We start from the raw sequence: 22,669 nt of genomic DNA, 5'->3' as shown, positions 1-22,669 counted from the left end.
GCAACGCGTTTTGAATCTGCATAACCACACCCTCCATCCCCGTGAAGGTTCCGTGCGACAAAGCAAGCTCCATTTCCAGCTCCCTGTTCCAAAAATCCATTTAATATATGGTCCCCAAATAGGGGACGTATCAGATATTAAACTAATAAGAACAGACACTACACTTGATCTTGAGCCATTTGGCCGAGAAGAGTTGATCAGAAATGGTTTGCCACTTGGGCCGCACCAAGGCCTACAACCGACACCCACTGTGGAGACGTAGCAAAAGATTGCCGCAGGGAAGACATTTCCAGAAACTCTGGATGCTCTGTTGATGACAGTTCTGCGGTGTGCATGTGTTCAAGCTGTGCGCAACGCGTTTTGAATCTGCATAACCACACCCTCCATCCCCGTGAAGGTTATGTGTGACAAAGCAAGCTCCATTTCCAGCTCCCTGTTCCAAAAATCCATTTAATATATGGTCCCCAAATAGGGGACGTATCAGATATTAAACTAATAAGAACAGACACTACGCTTGATCTTGAGCCATTTGGCCGAGAAGAGATGATCAGAAATGGTTTGCCACTTGGGCCGCACCAAGGCCTACAACCGACACCCACTGTGGAGACGTAGCAAAAGATTGCCGCAGGGAAGACATTTCCAGAAACTCTGGATGATCTGTCGATGACAGTTCTGCGGTGTGCATGTGTTCAAGCTGTGCGAAACGCATTTTGAATCTGCATAACCACACCCTCCACCCCCGTGAAGGTTCCGTGCGACAAAGCAAGCTCCATTTCCAGCTCCCTGTTCCAAAAATCCATTTAATATATGGTCCCCAAATAGGGGACGTATCAGATATTAAACTAATAAGAACAGACACTACGCTTGATCTTGAGCCATTTGGCCGAGAAGAGATGATCAGAAATGGTTTGCCACTTGGGCCGCACCAAGGCCTACAACCGACACCCACTGTGGAGACGTAGCAAAAGATTGCCGCAGGGAAGACATTTCCAGAAACTCTGGATGCTCTGTTGATGACAGTTCTGCGGTGTGCATGTGTTCAAGCTGTGCGCAACGCGTTTTGAATCTGCATAACCACACCCTCCATCCCCGTGAAGGTTCAGTGTGACAAAGCAAGCTCCATTTCCAGCTCCCTGTTCCAAAAATCCATTTAATATATGGTCCCCAAATAGGGGACGTATCAGATATTAAACTAATAAGAACAGACACTACGCTTGATATTGATCCATTTGGCCGAGAAGAGATGATCAGAAATGGTTTGCCACTTGGGCCGCACCAAGGCCTACAACCGACACCCACTGTTAAGACGTAGCAAAAGATTGCCGCAGGGAAGACATTTCCAGAAACTCTGGATGCTCTGTTGATGAGAGTTCTGCGGTGTGCATGTGTTCAAGCTGTGCGCAACGCATTTTGAATCTGCATAACCACACCCTCCATCCCCGTGAAGGTTCCGTGTGACAAAGCAAGCTCCATTTCCAGCTCCCTGTTCCAAAAATCCATTTAATATATGGTCCCCAAATAGGGGACGTAACAGATATTAAACTAATAAGAACAGACACTACGCTTGATCTTGAGCCATTTGGCCGAGAAGAGATGATCAGAAATGGTTTGCCACTTGGGCCGCACCAAGGCCTACAACCGACACCCACTGTGGAGACGTAGCAAAAGATTGCCGCAGGGAAGACATTTCCAGAAACTCTGGATGCTCTGTCGATGACAGTTCTGCGGTGTGCATGTGTTCAAGCTGTGCGCAACGCGTTTTGAATCTGCATAACCACACCCTCCATCCCCGTGAAGGTTCCGTGTGACAAAGCAAGCTCCATTTCCAGCTCCCTGTTCCAAAAATCCATTTAATATATGGTCCCCAAATAGGGGACGTATCAGATATTAAACTAATAAGAACAGACACTACGCTTGATCTTGAGCCATTTGGCCGAGAAGAGATGATCAGAAATGGTTTGCCACTTGGGCCGCACCAAGGCCTACAACCGACACCCACTGTGGAGACATAGCAAAAGATTGCCGCAGGGAAGACATTTCCAGAAACTCTGGATGCTCTGTCGATGACAGTTCTGCGGTGTGCATGTGTTCAAGCTCTGCGCAACGCGTTTTGAATCTGCATAACCACACCCTCCATCCCCGTGAAGGTTCCGTGCGACAAAGCAAGCTCCATTTCCAGCTCCCTGTTCCAAAAATCCATTTAATATATGGTCCCCAAATAGGGGACGTATCAGATATTAAACTAATAAGGACAGACACTACACTTGATCTTGAGCCATTTGGCCGAGAAGAGTTGACCAGAAATGGTTTGCCACTTGGGCCGCACCAAGGCCTACAACCGACACCCACTGTGGAGACGTAGCAAAAGATTGCCGCAGGGAAGACATTTCCAGAAACTCTGGATGCTCTGTCGATGACAGTTCTGCGGTGTGCATGTGTTCAAGCTGTGCGCAACGCGTTTTGAATCTGCATAACCACACCCTCCATCCCCGTGAAGGTTCCGTGTGACAAAGCAAGCTCCATTTCCAGCTCCCTGTTCCAAAAATCCATTTAATATATGGTCCCCAAATAGGGGACGTATCAGATATTAAACTAATAAGAACAGACACTACGCTTGATCTTGAGCCATTTGGCCAAGAAGAGATGATCAGAAATGGTTTGCCACTTGGGCCGCACCAAGGCCTACAACCGACACCCACTGTGGAGACGTAGCAAAAGATTGCCGCAGGGAAGACATTTCCAGAAACTCTGGATGATCTGTCGATGACAGTTCTGCGGTGTGCATGTGTTCAAGCTGTGTGAAACGCGTTTTGAATCTGCATAACCACACCCTCCACCCCCGTGATGGTTCCGTGCGACAAAGCAAGCTCCATTTCCAGCTCCCTGTTCCAAAAATCCATTTAATATATGGTCCCCAAATAGGGGACGTATCAGATATTAAACTAATAAGAACAGACACTACGCTTGATCTTGAGCCATTTGGCCGAGAAGAGATGATCAGAAATGATTTGCCACTTGGGCCGCACCAAGGCCTACAACCGACACCCACTGTGGAGACGTAGCAAAAGATTGCCGCAGGGAAGACATTTCCAGAAACTCTGGATGCTCTGTCGATGACAGTTCTGCGGTGTGCATGTGTTCAAGCTGTGCGCAACGCGTTTTGAATCTGCATAACCACACCCTCCATCCCCGTGAAGGTTCCGTGTGACAAAGCAAGCTCCATTTCCAGCTCCCTGTTCCAAAAATCCATTTAATATATGGTCCCCAAATAGGGGACGTATCAGATATTAAACTAATAAGAACAGACACTACGCTTGATCTTGAGCCATTTGGCCGAGAAGAGATGATCAGAAATGGTTTGCCACTTGGGCCGCACCAAGGCCTACAACCGACACCCACTGTGGAGACGTAGCAAAAGATTGCCGCAGGGAAGACATTTCCAGAAACTCTGGATGCTCTGTCGATGACAGTTCTGCGGTGTGCATGTGTTCAAGCTGTGCGCAACGCGTTTTGAATCTGCATAACCACACCCTCCATCCCCGTGAAGGTTCCGTGTGACAAAGCAAGCTCCATTTCCAGCTCCCTGTTCCAAAAATCCATTTAATATATGGTCCCCAAATAGGGGACGTATCAGATATTAAACTAATAAGAACAGACACTACGCTTGATCTTGAGCCATTTGGCCGAGAAGAGATGATCAGAAATGGTTTGCCACTTGGGCCGCACCAAGGCCTACAACCGACACCCACTGTGGAGACGTAGCAAAAGATTACCGCAGGGAAGACATTTCCAGAAACTCTGGATGATCTGTCGATGACAGTTCTGCGGTGTGCATGTGTTCAAGCTGTGCGCAACGCGTTTTGAATCTGCATAACCACACCCTCCATCCCCGTGAAGGTTCCGTGTGACAAAGCAAGCTCCATTTCCAGCTCCCTGTTCCAAAAATCCATTTAATATATGGTCCCCAAATAGGGGACGTATCAGATATTAAACTAATAAGAACAGACACTACACTTGATCTTGAGCCATTTGGCCGAGAAGAGTTGATCAGAAATGGTTTGCCACTTGGGCCGCACCAAGGCCTACAACCGACACCCACTGTGGAGACGTAGCAAAAGATTGCCGCAGGGAAGACATTTCCAGAAACTCTGGATGCTCTGTTGATGACAGTTCTGCGGTGTGCATGTGTTCAAGCTGTGCGCAACGCGTTTTGAATCTGCATAACCACACCCTCCATCCCCGTGAAGGTTCCGTGTGACAAAGCAAGCTCCATTTCCAGCTCCCTGTTCCAAAAATCCATTTAATATATGGTCCCCAAATAGGGGACGTATCAGATATTAAACTAATAAGAACAGACACTACGCTTGATCTTGAGCCATTTGGCCGAGAAGAGATGATCAGAAATGGTTTGCCACTTGGGCCGCACCAAGGCCTACAACCGACACCCACTGTGGAGACGTAGCAAAAGATTGCCGCAGGGAAGACATTTCCAGAAACTCTGGATGATCTGTCGATGACAGTTCTGCGGTGTGCATGTGTTCAAGCTGTGCGAAACGCATTTTGAATCTGCATAACCACACCCTCCACCCCCGTGAAGGTTCCGTGCGACAAAGCAAGCTCCATTTCCAGCTCCCTGTTCCAAAAATCCATTTAATATATGGTCCCCAAATAGGGGACGTATCAGATATTAAACTAATAAGAACAGACACTACGCTTGATCTTGAGCCATTTGGCCGAGAAGAGATGATCAGAAATGGTTTGCCACTTGGGCCGCACCAAGGCCTACAACCGACACCCACTGTGGAGACGTAGCAAAAGATTGCCGCAGGGAAGACATTTCCAGAAACTCTGGATGCTCTGTTGATGACAGTTCTGCGGTGTGCATGTGTTCAAGCTGTGCGCAACGCGTTTTGAATCTGCATAACCACACCCTCCATCCCCGTGAAGGTTCAGTGTGACAAAGCAAGCTCCATTTCCAGCTCCCTGTTCCAAAAATCCATTTAATATATGGTCCCCAAATAGGGGACGTATCAGATATTAAACTAATAAGAACAGACACTACGCTTGATCTTGATCCATTTGGCCGAGAAGAGATGATCAGAAATGGTTTGCCACTTGGGCCGCACCAAGGCCTACAACCGACACCCACTGTTAAGACGTAGCAAAAGATTGCCGCAGGGAAGACATTTCCAGAAACTCTGGATGCTCTGTTGATGACAGTTCTGCGGTGTGCATGTGTTCAAGCTGTGCGCAACGCGTTTTGAATCTGCATAACCACACCCTCCATCCCCGTGAAGGTTCCGTGTGACAAAGCAAGCTCCATTTCCAGCTCCCTGTTCCAAAAATCCATTTAATATATGGTCCCCAAATAGGGGACGTAACAGATATTAAACTAATATGAACAGACACTACGCTTGATCTTGAGCCATTTGGCCGAGAAGAGATGATCAGAAATGGTTTGCCACTTGGGCCGCACCAAGGCCTACAACCGACACCCACTGTGGAGACGTAGCAAAAGATTGCCGCAGGGAAGACATTTCCAGAAACTCTGGATGCTCTGTCGATGACAGTTCTGCGGTGTGCATGTGTTCAAGCTGTGCGCAACGCGTTTTGAATCTGCATAACCACACCCTCCATCCCCGTGAAGGTTCCGTGTGACAAAGCAAGCTCCATTTCCAGCTCCCTGTTCCAAAAATCCATTTAATATATGGTCCCCAAATAGGGGACGTATCAGATATTAAACTAATAAGGACAGACACTACACTTGATCTTGAGCCATTTGGCCGAGAAGAGTTGATCAGAAATGGTTTGCCACTTGGGCCGCACCAAGGCCTACAACCGACACCCACTGTGGAGACGTAGCAAAAGATTGCCGCAGGGAAGACATTTCCAGAAACTCTGGATGCTCTGTCGATGACAGTTCTGCGGTGTGCATGTGTTCAAGCTGTGCGCAACGCGTTTTGAATCTGCATAACCACACCCTCCATCCCCGTGAAGGTTCCGTGTGACAAAGCAAGCTCCATTTCCAGCTCCCTGTTCCAAAAATCCATTTAATATATGGTCCCCAAATAGGGGACGTATCAGATATTAAACTAATAAGAACAGACACTACGCTTGATCTTGAGCCATTTGGCCAAGAAGAGATGATCAGAAATGGTTTGCCACTTGGGCCGCACCAAGGCCTACAACCGACACCCACTGTGGAGACGTAGCAAAAGATTGCCGCAGGGAAGACATTTCCAGAAACTCTGGATGATCTGTCGATGACAGTTCTGCGGTGTGCATGTGTTCAAGCTGTGTGAAACGCGTTTTGAATCTGCATAACCACACCCTCCACCCCCGTGATGGTTCCGTGCGACAAAGCAAGCTCCATTTCCAGCTCCCTGTTCCAAAAATCCATTTAATATATGGTCCCCAAATAGGGGACGTATCAGATATTAAACTAATAAGAACAGACACTACGCTTGATCTTGAGCCATTTGGCCGAGAAGAGATGATCAGAAATGATTTGCCACTTGGGCCGCACCAAGGCCTACAACCGACACCCACTGTGGAGACGTAGCAAAAGATTGCCGCAGGGAAGACATTTCCAGAAACTCTGGATGCTCTGTCGATGACAGTTCTGCGGTGTGCATGTGTTCAAGCTGTGCGCAACGCGTTTTGAATCTGCATAACCACACCCTCCATCCCCGTGAAGGTTCCGTGTGACAAAGCAAGCTCCATTTCCAGCTCCCTGTTCCAAAAATCCATTTAATATATGGTCCCCAAATAGGGGACGTATCAGATATTAAACTAATAAGAACAGACACTACGCTTGATCTTGAGCCATTTGGCCGAGAAGAGATGATCAGAAATGGTTTGCCACTTGGGCCGCACCAAGGCCTGCAACCGACACCCACTGTGGAGACGTAGCAAAAGATTGCCGCAGGGAAGACATTTCCAGAAACTCTGGATGCTCTGTCGATGACAGTTCTGCGGTGTGCATGTGTTCAAGCTGTGCGCAACGCGTTTTGAATCTGCATAACCACACCCTCCATCCCCGTGAAGGTTCCGTGTGACAAAGCAAGCTCCATTTCCAGCTCCCTGTTCCAAAAATCCATTTAATATATGGTCCCCAAATAGGGGACGTATCAGATATTAAACTAATAAGAACAGACACTACGCTTGATCTTGAGCCATTTGGCCGAGAAGAGATGATCAGAAATGGTTTGCCACTTGGGCCGCACCAAGGCCTACAACCGACATCCACTGTGAGACGTAGCAAAAGATTGCCGCAGGGAAGACATTTCCAGAAACTCTGGATGCTCTATCGATGACAGTTCTGCGGTGTGCATGTGTTCAAGCTGTGCGCAACGCATTTTGAATCTGCATAACCACACCCTCCATCCCCGTGAAGGTTCCGTGCGACAAAGCAAGCTCCATTTCCAGCTCCCTGTTCCAAAAATCCATTTAATATATGGTCCCCAAATAGGGGACGTATCAGATATTAAACTAATAAGAACAGACACTACACTTGATCTTGAGCCATTTGGCCGAGAAGAGATGATCAGAAATGGTTTGCCACTTGGGCCGCACCAAGGCCTACAACCGACACCCACTGTGGAGACGTAGCAAAAGATTGCCGCAGGGAAGACATTTCCAGAAACTCTGGATGATCTGTCGATGACAGTTCTGCGGTGTGCATGTGTTCAAGCTGTGCGAAACGCGTTTTGAATCTGCATAACCACACCCTCCACCCCCGTGATGGTTCCGTGCGACAAAGCAAGCTCCATTTCCAGCTCCCTGTTCCAAAAATATATTTAATATATGGTCCCCAAATAGGGGACGTATCAGATATTAAACTAATAAGAACAGACACTACGCTTGATCTTGAGTCATTTGGCCGAGAAGAGATGATCAGAAATGATTTGCCACTTGGGCCGCACCAAGGCCTACAACCGACACCCACTGTGGAGACGTAGCAAAAGATTGCCGCAGGGAAGACATTTCCAGAAACTCTGGATGCTCTGTCGATGACAGTTCTGCGGTGTGCATGTGTTCAAGCTGTGCGCAACGCGTTTTGAATCTGCATAACCACACCCTCCATCCCCGTGAAGGTTCCGTGTGACAAAGCAAGCTCCATTTCCAGCTCCCTGTTCCAAAAATCCATTTAATATATGGTCCCCAAATAGGGGACGTATCAGATATTAAACTAATAAGAACAGACACTACGCTTGATCTTGAGCCATTTCGCCGAGAAGAGATGATCAGAAATGGTTTGCCACTTGGGCCGCACCAAGGCCTACAACCGACACCCACTGTGGAGATGTAGCAAAAGATTGCCGCAGGGAAGACATTTCCAGAAACTCTGGATGCTCTGTCGATGACAGTTCTGCGGTGTGCATGTGTTCAAGCTGTGCGCAACGCGTTTTGAATCTGCATAACCACACCCTCCATCCTCGTGAAGGTTCCGTGTGACAAAGCAAGCTCCATTTCCAGCTCCCTGTTCCAAAAATCCATGTAATATATGGTCCCCAAATACGGGACGTATCAGATATTAAACTAATAACAGACACTACGCTTGATCTTGATCCATTTGGCCGAGAAGAGATGATCAGAAATGGTTTGCCACTTGGGCCGCACCAAGGCCTACAACCGACACCCACTGTTAAGACGTAGCAAAAGATTGCCGCAGGGAAGACATTTCCAGAAACTCTGGATGCTCTGTCGATGACAGTTCTGCGGTGTGCATGTGTTCAAGCTGTGCGCAACGCGTTTTGAATCTGCATAACCACACCCTCCATCCCCGTGAAGGTTCCGTGTAACAAAGCAAGCTCCATTTCCAGCTCCCTGTTCCAAAAATCCATTTAATATATGGTCCCCAAATAGGGGACGTATCAGATATTAAACTAATAAGAACAGACACTACGCTTGATCTTGAGCCATTTCGCCGAGAAGAGATGATCAGAAATGGTTTGCCACTTGGGCCGCACCAAGGCCTACAACCGACACCCACTGTGGAGATGTAGCAAAAGATTGCCGCAGGGAAGACATTTCCAGAAACTCTGGATGCTCTGTCGATGACAGTTCTGCGGTGTGCATGTGTTCAAGCTGTGCGCAACGCGTTTTGAATCTGCATAACCACACCCTCCATCCTCGTGAAGGTTCCGTGTGACAAAGCAAGCTCCATTTCCAGCTCCCTGTTCCAAAAATCCATGTAATATATGGTCCCCAAATACGGGACGTATCAGATATTAAACTAATAACAGACACTACGCTTGATCTTGATCCATTTGGCCGAGAAGAGATGATCAGAAATGGTTTGCCACTTGGGCCGCACCAAGGCCTACAACCGACACCCACTGTTAAGACGTAGCAAAAGATTGCCGCAGGGAAGACATTTCCAGAAACTCTGGATGCTCTGTCGATGACAGTTCTGCGGTGTGCATGTGTTCAAGCTGTGCGCAACGCGTTTTGAATCTGCATAACCACACCCTCCATCCCCGTGAAGGTTCCGTGTGACAAAGCAAGCTCCATTTCCAGCTCCCTGTTCCAAAAATCCATTTAATATATGGTCCCCAAATAGGGGACGTAACAGATATTAAACTAATAAGAACAGACACTACGCTTGATCTTGAGCCATTTGGCCGAGAAGAGATGATCAGAAATGGTTTGCCACTTGGGCCGCACCAAGGCCTACAACCGACACCCACTGTGGAGACGTAGCAAAAGATTGCCGCAGGGAAGACATTTCCAGAAACTCTGGATGCTCTGTCGACGACAGTTCTGCGGTGTGCATGTGTTCAAGCTGTGCGCAACGCGTTTTGAATCTGCATAACCACACCCTCCATCCCCGTGAAGGTTCCGTGTGACAAAGCAAGCTCCATTTCCAGCTCCCTGTTCCAAAAATCCATTTAATATATGGTCCCCAAATAGGGGACGTATCAGATATTAAACTAATAAGAACAGACACTACGCTTGATCTTGAGCCATTTGGCCGAGAAGAGATGATCAGAAATGGTTTGCCACTTGGGCCGCACCAAGGCCTACAACCGACACCCACTGTGGAGACGTAGCAAAAGATTGCCGCAGGGAAGACATTTCCAGAAACTCTGGATGCTCTGTCGATGACAGTTCTGCGGTGTGCATGTGTTCAAGCTGTGCGCAACGCGTTTTGAATCTGCATAACCACACCCTCCATCCCCGTGAAGGTTCCGTGTGACAAAGCAAGCTCCATTTCCAGCTCCCTGTTCCAAAAATCCATTTAATATATGGTCCCCAAATAGGGGACGTAACAGATATTAAACTAATAAGAACAGACACTACGCTTGATCTTGAGCCATTTGGCCGAGAAGAGATGATCAGAAATGGTTTGCCACTTGGGCCGCACCAAGGCCTACAACCGACACCCACTGTGGAGACGTAGCAAAAGATTGCCGCAGGGAAGACATTTCCAGAAACTCTGGATGCTCTGTCGACGACAGTTCTGCGGTGTGCATGTGTTCAAGCTGTGCGCAACGCGTTTTGAATCTGCATAACCACACCCTCCATCCCCGTGAAGGTTCCGTGTGACAAAGCAAGCTCCATTTCCAGCTCCCTGTTCCAAAAATCCATTTAATATATGGTCCCCAAATAGGGGACGTATCAGATATTAAACTAATAAGAACAGACACTACGCTTGATCTTGAGCCATTTGGCCGAGAAGAGATGATCAGAAATGGTTTGCCACTTGGGCCGCACCAAGGCCTACAACCGACACCCACTGTGGAGACGTAGCAAAAGATTGCCGCAGGGAAGACATTTCCAGAAACTCTGGATGCTCTGTCGATGACAGTTCTGCGGTGTGCATGTGTTCAAGCTGTGCGCAACGCATTTTGAATCTGCATAACCACACCCTCCATCCCCGTGAAGGTTCCGTGTGACAAAGCAAGCTCCATTTCCAGCTCCCTGTTCCAAAAATCCATTTAATATATGGTCCCCAAATAGGGGACGTATCAGATATTAAACTAATAAGAACAGACACTACGCTTGATCTTGAGCCATTTGGCCGAGAAGAGATGATCAGAAATGGTTTGCCACTTGGGCCGCACCAAGGCCTACAACCGACATCCACTGTGAGACGTAGCAAAAGATTGCCGCAGGGAAGACATTTCCAGAAACTCTGGATGCTCTATCGATGACAGTTCTGCGGTGTGCATGTGTTCAAGCTGTGCGCAATGCGTTTTGAATCTGCATAACCACACCCTCCATCCCCGTGAAGGTTCCGTGCGACAAAGCAAGCTCCATTTCCAGCTCCCTGTTCCAAAAATCCATTTAATATATGGTCCCCAAATAGGGGACGTATCAGATATTAAACTAATAAGAACAGACACTACACTTGATCTTGAGCCATTTGGCCGAGAAGAGATGATCAGAAATGGTTTGCCACTTGGGCCGCACCAAGGCCTACAACCGACACCCACTGTGGAGACGTAGCAAAAGATTGCTGCAGGGAAGACATTTCCAGAAACTCTGGATGCTCTGTCGATGACAGCTCTGCGGTGTGCATGTGTTCAAGCTGTGCGCAACGCGTTTTGAATCTGCATAACCACACCCTTCATCCCCGTGAAGGTTCCGTGTGACAAAGCAAGCTCCATTTCCAGCTCCCTGTTCCAAAAATCCATTTAATATATGGTCCCCAAATAGGGGACGTATCAGATATTAAACTAATAAGAACAGACACTACGCTTGATCTTGAGCCATTTGGCCGAGAAGAGATGATCAGAAATGGTTTGCCACTTGGGCCGCACCAAGGCCTACAACCGACATCCACTGTGAGACGTAGCAAAAGATTGCCGCAGGGAAGACATTTCCAGAAACTCTGGATGCTCTATCGATGACAGTTCTGCGGTGTGCATGTGTTCAAGCTGTGCGCAATGCGTTTTGAATCTGCATAACCACACCCTCCATCCCCGTGAAGGTTCCGTGCGACAAAGCAAGCTCCATTTCCAGCTCCCTGTTCCAAAAATCCATTTAATATATGGTCCCCAAATAGGGGACGTATCAGATATTAAACTAATAAGAACAGACACTACACTTGATCTTGAGCCATTTGGCCGAGAAGAGATGATCAGAAATGGTTTGCCACTTGGGCCGCACCAAGGCCTACAACCGACACCCACTGTGGAGACGTAGCAAAAGATTGCTGCAGGGAAGACATTTCCAGAAACTCTGGATGCTCTGTCGATGACAGCTCTGCGGTGTGCATGTGTTCAAGCTGTGCGCAACGCGTTTTGAATCTGCATAACCACACCCTTCATCCCCGTGAAGGTTCCGTGTGACAAAGCAAGCTCCATTTCCAGCTCCCTGTTCCAAAAATCCATTTAATGTATGGTCCCCAAATAGGGGACGTATCAGATATTAAACTAATAAGAACAGACACTACGCTTGATCTTGAGCCATTTGGCCGAGAAGAGATGATCAGAAATGGTTTGCCACTTGGGCCGCACCAAGGCCTACAACCGACACCCACTGTGGAGACGTAGCAAAAGATTGCCGCAGGGAAGACATTTCCAGAAACTCTGGATGCTCTGTCGATGACAGTTCTGCGGTGTGCATGTGTTCAAGCTGTGCGCAATGCATTTTGAATCTGCATAACCACACCCTCCATCCCCGTGAAGGTTCCGTGTGACAAAGCAAGCTCCATTTCCAGCTCCCTGTTCCAAAAATCCATTTAATATATGGTCCCCAAATAGGGGACGTATCAGATATTAAACTAATAAGAACAGACACTACGCTTGATCTTGAGCCATTTGGCCGAGAAGAGATGATCAGAAATGGTTTGCCACTTGGGCCGCACCAAGGCCTACAACCGACACCAACTGTGGAGACGTAGCAAAAGATTGCCGCAGGGAAGACATTTCCAGAAACTCTGGATGCTCTGTCGATGACAGTTCTGCGGTGTGCATGTGTTCAAGCTGTGCGCAACGCGTTTTGAATCTGCATAACCACACCCTCCATCCCCGTGAAGGTTCCGTGTGACAAAGCAAGCTCCATTTCCAGCTCCCTGTTCCAAAAATCCATTTAATATATGGTCCCCAAATAGGGGACGTATCAGATATTAAACTAATAAGAACAGACACTACGCTTGATCTTGAGCCATTTGGCCGAGAAGAGATGATCAGAAATGGTTTGCCACTTGGGCCGCACCAAGGCCTACAACCGACATCCACTGTGAGACGTAGCAAAAGATTGCCGCAGGGAAGACATTTCCAGAAACTCTGGATGCTCTATCGATGACAGTTCTGCGGTGTGCATGTGTTCAAGCTGTGCGCAACGCGTTTTGAATCTGCATAACCACACCCTCCATCCCCGTGAAGGTTCCGTGCGACAAAGAAAGCTCCATTTCCAGCTCCCTGTTCCAAAAATCCATTTAATATATGGTCCCCAAATAGGGGACGTATCAGATATTAAACTAATAAGAACAGACACTACACTTGATCTTGAGCCATTTGGCCGAGAAGAGATGATCAGAAATGGTTTGCCACTTGGGCCGCACCAAGGCCTACAACCGACACCCACTGTGGAGACGTAGCAAAAGATTGCTGCAGGGAAGACATTTCCAGAAACTCTGGATGCTCTGTCGATGACAGTTCTGCGGTGTGCATGTGTTCAAGCTGTGCGCAACGCGTTTTGAATCTGCATAACCACACCCTTCATCCCCGTGAAGGTTCCGTGTGACAAAGCAAGCTCCATTTCCAGCTCCCTGTTCCAAAAATCCATTTAATGTATGGTCCCCAAATAGGGGACGTATCAGATATTAAACTAATAAGAACAGACACTACGCTTGATCTTGAGCCATTTGGCCGAGAAGAGATGATCAGAAATGGTTTGCCACTTGGGCCGCACCAAGGCCTACAACCGACATCCACTGTGGAGACGTAGCAAAAGATTGCCGCAGGGAAGACATTTCCAGAAACTCTGGATGCTCTGTCGATGACAGTTCTGCGGTGTGCATGTGTTCAAGCTGTGCGCAACGCGTTTTGAATCTGCATAACCACACCCTCCATCCCCGTGAAGGTTCCGTGTGACAAAGCAAGCTCCATTTCCAGCTCCCAGTTCCAAAAATCCGTTTAATATATGGTCCCCAAATAGGGGACGTATCAGATATTAAACTAATAAGAACAGACACTACGCTTGATCTTGAGCCATTTGGCCGAGAAGAGATGATCAGAAATGGTTTGCCACTTGGGCCGCACCAAGGCCTACAACCGACACCCACTGTGGAGACGTAGCAAAAGATTGCCGCAGGAAAGACATTTTCAGAAACTCTGGATGCTCTATCGATGACAGTTCTGCGGTGTGCATGTGTTCAAGCTGTGCACAATGCGTTTTGAATCTGCATAACCACACCCTCCATCCCCGTGAAGGTTCCGTGTGACAAAGCAAGCTCCATTTCCAGCTCCCTGTTCCAAAAATCCATTTAATATATGGTCCCCAAATAGGGGACGTATCAGATATTAAACTAATAAGAACAGACACTACGCTTGATCTTGAGCCATTTGGCCGAGAAGAGATGATCAGAAATGGTTTGCCACTTGGGCCGCACCAAGGCCTACAACCGACACCAACTGTGGAGACGTAGCAAAAGATTGCCGCAGGGAAGACATTTCCAGAAACTCTGGATGCTCTGTCGATGACAGTTCTGCGGTGTGCATGTGTTCAAGCTGTGCGCAACGCGTTTTGAATCTGCATAACCACACCCTCCATCCCCGTGAAGGTTCCGTGTGACAAAGCAAGCTCCATTTCTAGCTCCCTGTTCCAAAAATCCATTTAATATATGGTCCCCAAATAGGGGACGTATCAGATATTAAACTAATAAGAACAGACACTACGCTTGATCTTGAGCCATTTGGCCGAGAAGAGATGATCAGAAATGGTTTGCCACTTGGGCCGCACCAAGGCCTACAACCGACACCCACTGTGGAGACGTAGCAAAAGATTGCCGCAGGGAAGACATTTCCAGAAACTCTGGATGCTCTGTCGACGACAGTTCTGCGGTGTGCATGTGTTCAAGCTGTGCGCAACGCGTTTTGAATCTGCATAACCACACCCTCCATCCCCGTGAAGGTTCCGTGTGACAAAGCAAGCTCCATTTCCAGCTCCCTGTTCCAAAAATCCATTTAATATATTGTCCCCAAATAGGGGACGTATCAGATATTAAACTAATAAGAACAGACACTACGCTTGATCTTGAGCCATTTGGCCAGGAAGAGATGATCAGAAATGGTTTGCCACTTGGGCCGCACCAAGGCCTACAACCGACACCCACTGTGGAGACGTAGCAAAAGATTGCCGCAGGGAAGACATTTCCAGAAACTCTGGATGATCTGTCAATGATAGTTCTGCGGTGTGCATGTGTTCAAGCTGTGCGCAACGCGTTTTGAATCTGCATAACCACACCCTCCATCCCCGTGAAGGTTCCGTGTGACAAAGCAAGCTCCATTTCCAGCTCCCTGTTCCAAAAATCCATTTAATATATGGTCCCCAAATAGGGGATGTATCAGATATTAAACTAATAAGAACAGACACTACGCTTGATCTTGAGCCATTTGGCCGAGAAGAGATGATCAGAAATGGTTTGCCACTTGGGCCGCACCAAGGCCTACAACCGACACCCACTGTGGAGACGTAGCAAAAGATTGCCGCAGGGAAGACATTTCCAGAAACTCTGGATGATCTGTCGATGACAGTTCTGCGGTGTGCATGTGTTCAAGCTGTGCGCAACGCGTTTTGAATCTGCATAACCACACCCTCCACCCCCGTGAAGGTTCCGTGCGACAAAGCAAGCTCCATTTCCAGCTCCCTGTTCCAAAAATCCATTTAATATATGGTCCCCAAATAGGGGACGTATCAGCTATTAAACTAATAAGAACAGACACTACGCTTGATCTTGAGCCATTTGGCCGAGAAGAGATGATCAGAAATGGTTTGCCACTTGGGCCGCACCAAGGCCTGCAACCGACACTTACTGTGGAGACGTAGCAAAAGATAGCCGCAGGGAAGACATTTCCAGAAACTCTGGATGCTCTGTCGATGACAGTTCTGCGGTGTGCGTGTGTTCAAGCTGTGCGCAACGCATTTTGAATCTGCATAACCACACCCTCCATCCCCGTGAAGGTTCCATGTGACAAAGCAAGCTCCATTTCCAGCTCCCTGTTCCAAAAATCCATTTAATATATGGTCCCCAAATAGGGGACGTATCAGATATTAAACTAATAAGAACAGACACTACGCTTGATCTTGAGCCATTTGGCCGAGAAGAGATGATCAGAAATGGTTTGCCACTTGGGCCGCACCAAGGCCTACAACCGACACCAACTGTGGAGACGTAGCAAAAGATTGCCGCAGGGAAGACATTTCCAGAAACTCTGGATGCTCTGTCGATGACAGTTCTGCGGTGTGCATGTGTTCAAGCTGTGCGCAACGCGTTTTGAATCTGCATAACCACACCCTCCATCCCCGTGAAGGTTCCGTGTGACAAAGCAAGCTCCATTTCCAGCTCCCTGTTCCAAAAATCCATTTAATATATGGTCCCCAAATAGGGGACGTATCAGATATTAAACTAATAAGAACAGACACTACGCTTGATCTTGAGCCATTTGGCCGAGAAGAGATGATCAGAAATGGTTTGCCACTTGGGCCGCACCAAGGCCTACAACCGACATCCACTGTGAGACGTAGCAAAAGATTGCCGCAGGGAAGACATTTCCAGAAACTCTGGATGCTCTATCGATGACAGTTCTGCGGTGTGCATGTGTTCAAGCTGTGCGCAACGCGTTTTGAATCTGCATAACCACACCCTCCATCCCCGTGAAGGTTCCGTGCGACAAAGCAAGCTCCATTTCCAGCTCCCTGTTCCAAAAATCCATTTAATATATGGTCCCCAAATAGGGGACGTATCAGATATTAAACTAATAAGAACAGACACTACACTTGATCTTGAGCCATTTGGCCGAGAAGAGATGATCAGAAATGGTTTGCCACTTGGGCCGCACCAAGGCCTACAACCGACACCCACTGTGGAGACGTAGCAAAAGATTGCCGCAGGGAAGACATTTCCAGAAACTCTGGATGCTCTGTCGATGACAGTTCTGCGGTGTGCATGTGTTCAAGCTGTGCGCAACGCGTTTTGAATCTGCATAACCACACCCTTCATCCCCGTGAAGGTTCCGTTTGACAAAGCAAGCTCCATTTCCAGCTCCCTGTTCCAAAAATCCATTTAGTGTATGGTCCCCAAATAGGGGACGTATCAGATATTAAACTAATAAGAACAGACACTACGCTTGATCTTGAGCCATTTGGCCGAGAAGAGATGATCAGAAATGGTTTGCCACTTGGGCCGCACCAAGGCCTACAACCGACACCCACTGTGGAGACGTAGCAAAAGATTGCCGCAGGGAAGACATTTCCAGAAACTCTGGATGCTCTGTCGATGACAGTTCTGCGGTGTGCATGTGTACAAGCTGTGCGCAACGCATTTTGAATCTGCATAACCACACCCTCCATCCCCGTGAAGGTTCCGTGTGACAAAGCAAGCTCCATTTCCAGCTCCCTGTTCCAAAAATCCATTTAATATATGGTCCCCAAATAGGGGACGTATCAGATATTAAACTAATAAGAACAGACACTACGCTTGATCTTGAGCCATTTGGCCGAGAAGAGATGATCAGAAATGGTTTGCCACTTGGGCCGCACCAAGGCCTACAACCGACACCAACTGTGGAGACGTAGCAAAAGATTGCCGCAGGGAAGACATTTCCAGAAACTCTGGATGCTCTGTCGATGACAGTTCTGCGGTGTGCATGTGTTCAAGCTGTGCGCAACGCGTTTTGAATCTGCATAACCACACCCTCCATCCCCGTGAAGGTTCCGTGTGACAAAGCCAGCTCCATTTCCAGCTCCCTGTTCCAAAAATCCATTTAATATATGGTCCCCAAATAGGGGACGTATCAGATATTAAACTAATAAGAACAGACACTACGCTTGATCTTGAGCCATTTGGCCGAGAAGAGATGATCAGAAATGGTTTGCCACTTGGGCCGCACCAAGGCCTACAACCGACATCCACTGTGAGATGTAGCAAAAGATTGCCGCAGGGAAGACATTTCCAGAAACTCTGGATGCTCTATCGATGACAGTTCTGCGGTGTGCATGTGTTCAAGCTGTGCGCAACGCGTTTTGAATCTGCATAACCACACCCTCCATCCCCGTGAAGGTTCCGTGCGACAAAGCAAGCTCCATTTCCAGCTCCCTGTTCCAAAAATCCATTTAATATATGGTCCCCAAATAGGGGACGTATCAGATATTAAACTAATAAGAACAGACACTACACTTGATCTTGAGCCATTTGGCCGAGAAGAGATGATCAGAAATGGTTTGCCACTTGGGCCGCACCAAGGCCTACAACCGACACCCACTGTGGAGACGTAGCAAAAGATTGCCGCAGGAAAGACATTTCCAGAAACTCTGGATGCTCTATCGATGACAGTTCTGCGGTGTGCATGTGTTCAAGCTGTGCACAATGCGTTTTGAATCTGCATAACCACACCCTCCATCCCCGTGAAGGTTCCGTGTGACAAAGCAAGCTCCATTTCCAGCTCCCTGTTCCAAAAATCCATTTAATATATGGTCCCCAAATAAGGGACGTATCAGATATTAAACTAATAAGAACAGACACTACGCTTCATCTTGAGCCATTTGGCCGAGAAGAGATGATCAAAAATGGTTTGCCACTTGGGCCGCACCAAGGCCTACAACCGACACCCACTGTGGAGACGTAGCAAAAGATTGCCGCAGGGAAGACATTTCCAGAAACTCTGGATGCTCTGTCGACGACAGTTCTGCGGTGTGCATGTGTTCAAGCTGTGCGCAACGCGTTTTGAATCTGCATAACCACACCCTCCATCCCCGTGAAGGTTCCGGGTGACAAAGCAAGCTCCATTTCCAGCTCCCTGTTCCAAAAATCCATTTAATATATTGTCCCCAAATAGGGGACGTATCAGATATTAAACTAATAAGAACAGACACTACGCTTGATCTTGAGCCATTTGGCCAGGAAGAGATGATCAGAAATGGTTTGCCACTTGGGCCGCACCAAGGCCTACAACCGACACCCACTGTGGAGACATAGCAAAAGATTGCCGCAGGGAAGACATTTCCAGAAACTCTGGATGATCTGTCAATGATAGTTCTGCGGTGTGCATGTGTTCAAGCTGTGCGCAACGCGTTTTGAATCTGCATATCCACACCCTCCATCCCCGTGAAGGTTCCGTGTGACAAAGCAAGCTCCATTTCCAGCTCCCTGTTCCAAAAATCCATTTAATATATGGTCCCCAAATAGGGGATGTATCAGATATTAAACTAATAAGAACAGACACTACGCTTGATCTTGAGCCATTTGGCCGAGAAGAGATGATCAGAAATGGTTTGCCACTTGGGCCGCACCAAGGCCTACAACCGACACCCACTGTGGAGACGTAGCAAAAGATTGCCGCAGGGAAGACATTTCCAGAAACTCTGGATGATCTGTCGATGACAGTTCTGCGGTGTGCATGTGTTCAAGCTGTGCGCAACGCGTTTTGAATCTGCATAACCACACCCTCCACCCCCGTGAAGGTTCCGTGCGACAAAGCAAGCTCCATTTCCAGCTCCCTGTTCCAAAAATCCATTTAATATATGGTCCCCAAATAGGGGACGTATCAGCTATTAAACTAATAAGAACAGACACTACGCTTGATCTTGAGCCATTTGGCCGAGAAGAGATGATCAGAAATGGTTTGCCACTTGGGCCGCACCAAGGCCTGCAACCGACACTTACTGTGGAGACGTAGCAAAAGATAGCCGCAGGGAAGACATTTCCAGAAACTCTGGATGCTCTGTCGATGACAGTTCTGCGGTGTGCATGTGTTCAAGCTGTGCGCAACGCGTTTTGAATCTGCATAACCACACCCTCCATCCCCGTGAAGGTTCCGAGTGACAGAGCAAGCTCCATTTCCAGCTCCCTGTTCCAAAAATCCATTTAATATATGGTCCCCAAATAGGGGACGTATCAGATATTAAACTAATAAGAACAGACACTACGCTTGATCTTGAGCCATTTGGCCGAGAAGAGATGATCAGAAATGGTTTGCCACTTGGGCCGCACCAAGGCCTACAACCGACACCCACTGTGGAGACGTAGCAAAAGATTGCCGCAGGGAAGACATTTCCAGAAACTCTGGATGCTCTGTCAATGACAGTTCTGCGGTGTGCATGTGTTCAAGCTGTGCGCAACGCATTTTGAATCTGCATAACCACACCCTCCATCCCCGTGAAGGTTCCGTGTGACAAAGCAAGCTCCATTTCCAGCTCCCTGTTCCAAAAATCCATTTAATATATGGTCCCCAAATAGGGGACGTATCAGATATTAAACTAATTAGAACAGACACTACGCTTGATCTTGAGCCATTTGGCCGAGAAGAGATGATCAGAAATGGTTTGCCACTTGGGCCGCACCAAGGCCTACAACCGACACCAACTGTGGAGACGTAGCAAAAGATTGCCGCAGGGAAGACATTTCCAGAAACTCTGGATGCTCTGTCGATGACAGTTCTGCGGTGTGCATGTGTTCAAGCTGTGTGCAACGCGTTTTGAATCTGCATAACCACACCCTCCATCCCCGTGAAGGTTCCGTGTGACAAAGCAAGCTCCATTTCCAGCTCCCTGTTCCAAAAATTTATTTAATATATGGTCCCCAAATAGGGGACGTATCAGATATTAAACTAATAAGAACAGACACTATGCTTGATCTTGAGCCATTTGGCCGAGAAGAGATGATCAGAAATGGTTTGCCACTTGGGCCACACCAAGGCCTACAACCGACATCCACTGTGAGACGTAGCAAAAGATTGCCGCAGGGAAGACATTTCCAGAAACTCTGGATGCTCTATCGATGACAGTTCTGCGGTGTGCATGTGTTCAAGCTGTGCGCAACGCGTTTTGAATCTGCATAACCACACCCTCCATCCCCGTGAAGGTTCCGTGCGACAAAGCAAGCTCCATTTCCAGCTCCCTGTTCCAAAAATCCATTTAATATATGGTCCCCAAATAGGGGACGTATCAGATATTAAACTAATAAGAACAGACACTACACTTGATCTTGAGCCATTTGGCCGAGAAGAGATGATCAGAAATGGTTTGCCACTTGGGCCGCACCAAGGCCTACAACCGACACCCACTGTGGAGACTTAGCAAAAGATTGCCGCAGGGAAGACATTTCCAGAAACTCTGGATGCTCTGTCGATGACAGTTCTGCGGTGTGCATGTGTTCAAGCTGTGCGCAACGCGTTTTGAATCTGCATAACCACACCCTTCATCCCCGTGAAGGTTCCGTGTGACAAAGCAAGCTCCATTTCCAGCTCCCTGTTCCAAAAATCCATTTAATGTATGGTCCCCAAATAGGGGACGTATCAGATATTAAACTAATAAGAACAGACACTACGCTTGATCTTGAGCCATTTGGCCGAGAAGAGATGATCAGAAATGGTTTGCCACTTGGGCCGCACCAAGGCCTACAACCGACATCCACTGTGGAGACGTAGCAAAAGATTGCCGCAGGGAAGACATTTCCAGAAACTCTGGATGCTCTGTCGATGACAGTTCTGCGGTGTGCATGTGTTCAAGCTGTGCGCAACGCGTTTTGAATCTGCATAACCACACCCTCCATCCCCGTGAAGGTTCCGTGTGACAAAGCAAGCTCCATTTCCAGCTCCCTGTTCCAAAAATCCATTTAATATATGGTCCCCAAATAGGGGACGTATCAGATATTAAACTAATAAGAACAGACACTACGCTTCATCTTGAGCCATTTGGCCGAGAAGAGATGATCAAAAATGGTTTGCCACTTGGGCCGCACCAAGGCCTACAACCGACACCCACTGTGGAGACGTAGCAAAAGATTGCCGCAGGGAAGACATTTCCAGAAACTCTGGATGCTATGTCGACGACAGTTCTGCGGTGTGCATGTGTTCAAGCTGTGCGCAACGCGTTTTGAATCTGCATAACCACACCCTCCATCCCCGTGAAGGTTCCGTGTGACAAAGCAAGCTCCATTTCCAGCTCCCTGTTCCAAAAATCCATTTAATATATTGTCCCCAAATAGGGGACGTATCAGATATTAAACTAATAAGAACAGACACTACGCTTGATCTTGAGCCATTTGGCCAAGAAGAGATGATCAGAAATGGTTTGCCACTTGGGCCGCACCAAGGCCTACAACCGACACCCACTGTGGAGACGTAGCAAAAGATTGCCGCAGGGAAGACATTTCCAGAAACTCTGGATGATCTGTCAATCATAGTTCTGCGGTGTGCATGTGTTCAAGCTGTGCGCAACGCGTTTTGAATCTGCATAACCACACCCTCCATCCCCGTGAAGGTTCCGTGTGACAAAGCAAGCTCCATTTCCAGCTCCCTGTTCCAAAAATCCATTTAATATATGGTCCCCAAATAGGGGATGTATCAGATATTAAACTAATAAGAACAGACACTACGCTTGATCTTGAGCCATTTGGCCGAGAAGAGATGATCAGAAATGGTTTGCCACTTGGGCCGCACCAAGGCCTACAACCGACACCCACTGTGGAGACGTAGCAAAAGATTGCCGCAGGGAA

At 47.8% G+C, this 22,669-nt stretch overlaps 1 non-coding gene and 64 pseudogenes across 1 annotated transcript; all 65 read right to left on the bottom strand.

Moving 5' to 3' along the window:
• Positions 1-21: 21 nt before the first annotated feature.
• Positions 22-195, bottom strand: LOC143791594 (U2 spliceosomal RNA; annotated as a pseudogene).
• Positions 196-363: 168 nt separating this feature from the next.
• On the bottom strand, positions 364-545 carry LOC143791503 (U2 spliceosomal RNA). The gene has a single exon (XR_013219904.1). It is a non-coding gene; the product is annotated as a U2 spliceosomal RNA (small nuclear RNA).
• Positions 546-721: 176 nt separating this feature from the next.
• Positions 722-895, bottom strand: LOC143791898 (U2 spliceosomal RNA; annotated as a pseudogene).
• A 176-nt stretch (positions 896-1,071) lies between these two features.
• Positions 1,072-1,245, bottom strand: LOC143792027 (U2 spliceosomal RNA; annotated as a pseudogene).
• Positions 1,246-1,421: 176 nt separating this feature from the next.
• LOC143791763 (U2 spliceosomal RNA) lies at positions 1,422-1,595 on the bottom strand (annotated as a pseudogene).
• A 176-nt stretch (positions 1,596-1,771) lies between these two features.
• LOC143792344 (U2 spliceosomal RNA) lies at positions 1,772-1,945 on the bottom strand (annotated as a pseudogene).
• Positions 1,946-2,121: 176 nt separating this feature from the next.
• Positions 2,122-2,295, bottom strand: LOC143791402 (U2 spliceosomal RNA; annotated as a pseudogene).
• A 176-nt stretch (positions 2,296-2,471) lies between these two features.
• On the bottom strand, positions 2,472-2,645 carry LOC143791328 (U2 spliceosomal RNA; annotated as a pseudogene).
• A 138-nt stretch (positions 2,646-2,783) lies between these two features.
• Positions 2,784-2,995, bottom strand: LOC143792188 (U2 spliceosomal RNA; annotated as a pseudogene).
• Positions 2,996-3,171: 176 nt separating this feature from the next.
• On the bottom strand, positions 3,172-3,345 carry LOC143792343 (U2 spliceosomal RNA; annotated as a pseudogene).
• A 176-nt stretch (positions 3,346-3,521) lies between these two features.
• Positions 3,522-3,695, bottom strand: LOC143792342 (U2 spliceosomal RNA; annotated as a pseudogene).
• Positions 3,696-3,871: 176 nt separating this feature from the next.
• On the bottom strand, positions 3,872-4,045 carry LOC143792137 (U2 spliceosomal RNA; annotated as a pseudogene).
• Positions 4,046-4,221: 176 nt separating this feature from the next.
• Positions 4,222-4,395, bottom strand: LOC143792341 (U2 spliceosomal RNA; annotated as a pseudogene).
• Positions 4,396-4,571: 176 nt separating this feature from the next.
• On the bottom strand, positions 4,572-4,745 carry LOC143791884 (U2 spliceosomal RNA; annotated as a pseudogene).
• A 176-nt stretch (positions 4,746-4,921) lies between these two features.
• LOC143791609 (U2 spliceosomal RNA) lies at positions 4,922-5,095 on the bottom strand (annotated as a pseudogene).
• A 176-nt stretch (positions 5,096-5,271) lies between these two features.
• Positions 5,272-5,445, bottom strand: LOC143792017 (U2 spliceosomal RNA; annotated as a pseudogene).
• Positions 5,446-5,621: 176 nt separating this feature from the next.
• Positions 5,622-5,795, bottom strand: LOC143791569 (U2 spliceosomal RNA; annotated as a pseudogene).
• Positions 5,796-5,971: 176 nt separating this feature from the next.
• On the bottom strand, positions 5,972-6,145 carry LOC143791327 (U2 spliceosomal RNA; annotated as a pseudogene).
• A 138-nt stretch (positions 6,146-6,283) lies between these two features.
• On the bottom strand, positions 6,284-6,495 carry LOC143792187 (U2 spliceosomal RNA; annotated as a pseudogene).
• A 176-nt stretch (positions 6,496-6,671) lies between these two features.
• LOC143792340 (U2 spliceosomal RNA) lies at positions 6,672-6,845 on the bottom strand (annotated as a pseudogene).
• A 176-nt stretch (positions 6,846-7,021) lies between these two features.
• Positions 7,022-7,195, bottom strand: LOC143792339 (U2 spliceosomal RNA; annotated as a pseudogene).
• A 175-nt stretch (positions 7,196-7,370) lies between these two features.
• Positions 7,371-7,544, bottom strand: LOC143792361 (U2 spliceosomal RNA; annotated as a pseudogene).
• A 138-nt stretch (positions 7,545-7,682) lies between these two features.
• On the bottom strand, positions 7,683-7,894 carry LOC143791863 (U2 spliceosomal RNA; annotated as a pseudogene).
• Positions 7,895-8,070: 176 nt separating this feature from the next.
• Positions 8,071-8,244, bottom strand: LOC143791833 (U2 spliceosomal RNA; annotated as a pseudogene).
• A 176-nt stretch (positions 8,245-8,420) lies between these two features.
• On the bottom strand, positions 8,421-8,591 carry LOC143792074 (U2 spliceosomal RNA; annotated as a pseudogene).
• Positions 8,592-8,789: 198 nt separating this feature from the next.
• Positions 8,790-8,941, bottom strand: LOC143791832 (U2 spliceosomal RNA; annotated as a pseudogene).
• Positions 8,942-9,117: 176 nt separating this feature from the next.
• Positions 9,118-9,288, bottom strand: LOC143792073 (U2 spliceosomal RNA; annotated as a pseudogene).
• Positions 9,289-9,464: 176 nt separating this feature from the next.
• Positions 9,465-9,638, bottom strand: LOC143791762 (U2 spliceosomal RNA; annotated as a pseudogene).
• Positions 9,639-9,814: 176 nt separating this feature from the next.
• On the bottom strand, positions 9,815-9,988 carry LOC143792338 (U2 spliceosomal RNA; annotated as a pseudogene).
• A 176-nt stretch (positions 9,989-10,164) lies between these two features.
• LOC143791761 (U2 spliceosomal RNA) lies at positions 10,165-10,338 on the bottom strand (annotated as a pseudogene).
• Positions 10,339-10,514: 176 nt separating this feature from the next.
• LOC143792336 (U2 spliceosomal RNA) lies at positions 10,515-10,688 on the bottom strand (annotated as a pseudogene).
• Positions 10,689-10,864: 176 nt separating this feature from the next.
• On the bottom strand, positions 10,865-11,038 carry LOC143792335 (U2 spliceosomal RNA; annotated as a pseudogene).
• A 175-nt stretch (positions 11,039-11,213) lies between these two features.
• Positions 11,214-11,387, bottom strand: LOC143792349 (U2 spliceosomal RNA; annotated as a pseudogene).
• Positions 11,388-11,585: 198 nt separating this feature from the next.
• On the bottom strand, positions 11,586-11,737 carry LOC143791347 (U2 spliceosomal RNA; annotated as a pseudogene).
• A 175-nt stretch (positions 11,738-11,912) lies between these two features.
• Positions 11,913-12,086, bottom strand: LOC143792337 (U2 spliceosomal RNA; annotated as a pseudogene).
• A 198-nt stretch (positions 12,087-12,284) lies between these two features.
• LOC143791451 (U2 spliceosomal RNA) lies at positions 12,285-12,436 on the bottom strand (annotated as a pseudogene).
• Positions 12,437-12,612: 176 nt separating this feature from the next.
• On the bottom strand, positions 12,613-12,786 carry LOC143792334 (U2 spliceosomal RNA; annotated as a pseudogene).
• A 176-nt stretch (positions 12,787-12,962) lies between these two features.
• Positions 12,963-13,136, bottom strand: LOC143792333 (U2 spliceosomal RNA; annotated as a pseudogene).
• Positions 13,137-13,311: 175 nt separating this feature from the next.
• Positions 13,312-13,485, bottom strand: LOC143791370 (U2 spliceosomal RNA; annotated as a pseudogene).
• A 198-nt stretch (positions 13,486-13,683) lies between these two features.
• LOC143791450 (U2 spliceosomal RNA) lies at positions 13,684-13,835 on the bottom strand (annotated as a pseudogene).
• A 176-nt stretch (positions 13,836-14,011) lies between these two features.
• Positions 14,012-14,185, bottom strand: LOC143792510 (U2 spliceosomal RNA; annotated as a pseudogene).
• Positions 14,186-14,361: 176 nt separating this feature from the next.
• Positions 14,362-14,535, bottom strand: LOC143792332 (U2 spliceosomal RNA; annotated as a pseudogene).
• A 176-nt stretch (positions 14,536-14,711) lies between these two features.
• LOC143792239 (U2 spliceosomal RNA) lies at positions 14,712-14,885 on the bottom strand (annotated as a pseudogene).
• A 176-nt stretch (positions 14,886-15,061) lies between these two features.
• Positions 15,062-15,235, bottom strand: LOC143791600 (U2 spliceosomal RNA; annotated as a pseudogene).
• A 176-nt stretch (positions 15,236-15,411) lies between these two features.
• LOC143791575 (U2 spliceosomal RNA) lies at positions 15,412-15,585 on the bottom strand (annotated as a pseudogene).
• Positions 15,586-15,761: 176 nt separating this feature from the next.
• On the bottom strand, positions 15,762-15,935 carry LOC143792113 (U2 spliceosomal RNA; annotated as a pseudogene).
• Positions 15,936-16,133: 198 nt separating this feature from the next.
• LOC143791366 (U2 spliceosomal RNA) lies at positions 16,134-16,285 on the bottom strand (annotated as a pseudogene).
• A 176-nt stretch (positions 16,286-16,461) lies between these two features.
• Positions 16,462-16,635, bottom strand: LOC143792331 (U2 spliceosomal RNA; annotated as a pseudogene).
• Positions 16,636-16,810: 175 nt separating this feature from the next.
• On the bottom strand, positions 16,811-16,984 carry LOC143792325 (U2 spliceosomal RNA; annotated as a pseudogene).
• Positions 16,985-17,159: 175 nt separating this feature from the next.
• LOC143791813 (U2 spliceosomal RNA) lies at positions 17,160-17,334 on the bottom strand (annotated as a pseudogene).
• Positions 17,335-17,510: 176 nt separating this feature from the next.
• LOC143792330 (U2 spliceosomal RNA) lies at positions 17,511-17,684 on the bottom strand (annotated as a pseudogene).
• Positions 17,685-17,882: 198 nt separating this feature from the next.
• Positions 17,883-18,034, bottom strand: LOC143791614 (U2 spliceosomal RNA; annotated as a pseudogene).
• Positions 18,035-18,209: 175 nt separating this feature from the next.
• On the bottom strand, positions 18,210-18,383 carry LOC143792313 (U2 spliceosomal RNA; annotated as a pseudogene).
• A 176-nt stretch (positions 18,384-18,559) lies between these two features.
• LOC143791931 (U2 spliceosomal RNA) lies at positions 18,560-18,733 on the bottom strand (annotated as a pseudogene).
• A 175-nt stretch (positions 18,734-18,908) lies between these two features.
• Positions 18,909-19,083, bottom strand: LOC143791439 (U2 spliceosomal RNA; annotated as a pseudogene).
• A 198-nt stretch (positions 19,084-19,281) lies between these two features.
• Positions 19,282-19,433, bottom strand: LOC143791597 (U2 spliceosomal RNA; annotated as a pseudogene).
• A 176-nt stretch (positions 19,434-19,609) lies between these two features.
• On the bottom strand, positions 19,610-19,783 carry LOC143792112 (U2 spliceosomal RNA; annotated as a pseudogene).
• Positions 19,784-19,959: 176 nt separating this feature from the next.
• LOC143792367 (U2 spliceosomal RNA) lies at positions 19,960-20,133 on the bottom strand (annotated as a pseudogene).
• A 176-nt stretch (positions 20,134-20,309) lies between these two features.
• On the bottom strand, positions 20,310-20,483 carry LOC143791860 (U2 spliceosomal RNA; annotated as a pseudogene).
• A 176-nt stretch (positions 20,484-20,659) lies between these two features.
• Positions 20,660-20,833, bottom strand: LOC143791496 (U2 spliceosomal RNA; annotated as a pseudogene).
• A 175-nt stretch (positions 20,834-21,008) lies between these two features.
• On the bottom strand, positions 21,009-21,182 carry LOC143792301 (U2 spliceosomal RNA; annotated as a pseudogene).
• Positions 21,183-21,380: 198 nt separating this feature from the next.
• LOC143791449 (U2 spliceosomal RNA) lies at positions 21,381-21,532 on the bottom strand (annotated as a pseudogene).
• Positions 21,533-21,708: 176 nt separating this feature from the next.
• On the bottom strand, positions 21,709-21,882 carry LOC143791830 (U2 spliceosomal RNA; annotated as a pseudogene).
• A 176-nt stretch (positions 21,883-22,058) lies between these two features.
• LOC143792144 (U2 spliceosomal RNA) lies at positions 22,059-22,232 on the bottom strand (annotated as a pseudogene).
• A 176-nt stretch (positions 22,233-22,408) lies between these two features.
• LOC143791574 (U2 spliceosomal RNA) lies at positions 22,409-22,582 on the bottom strand (annotated as a pseudogene).
• Positions 22,583-22,669: the final 87 nt, after the last annotated feature.

This window comes from Ranitomeya variabilis, unplaced genomic scaffold (genome assembly GCF_051348905.1).
Source record: "Ranitomeya variabilis isolate aRanVar5 unplaced genomic scaffold, aRanVar5.hap1 Scaffold_69, whole genome shotgun sequence".
NCBI classification, from domain to species: Eukaryota; Metazoa; Chordata; class Amphibia; order Anura; family Dendrobatidae; genus Ranitomeya; species Ranitomeya variabilis.
This window is presented reverse-complemented; position numbering and strand designations above follow the sequence as displayed.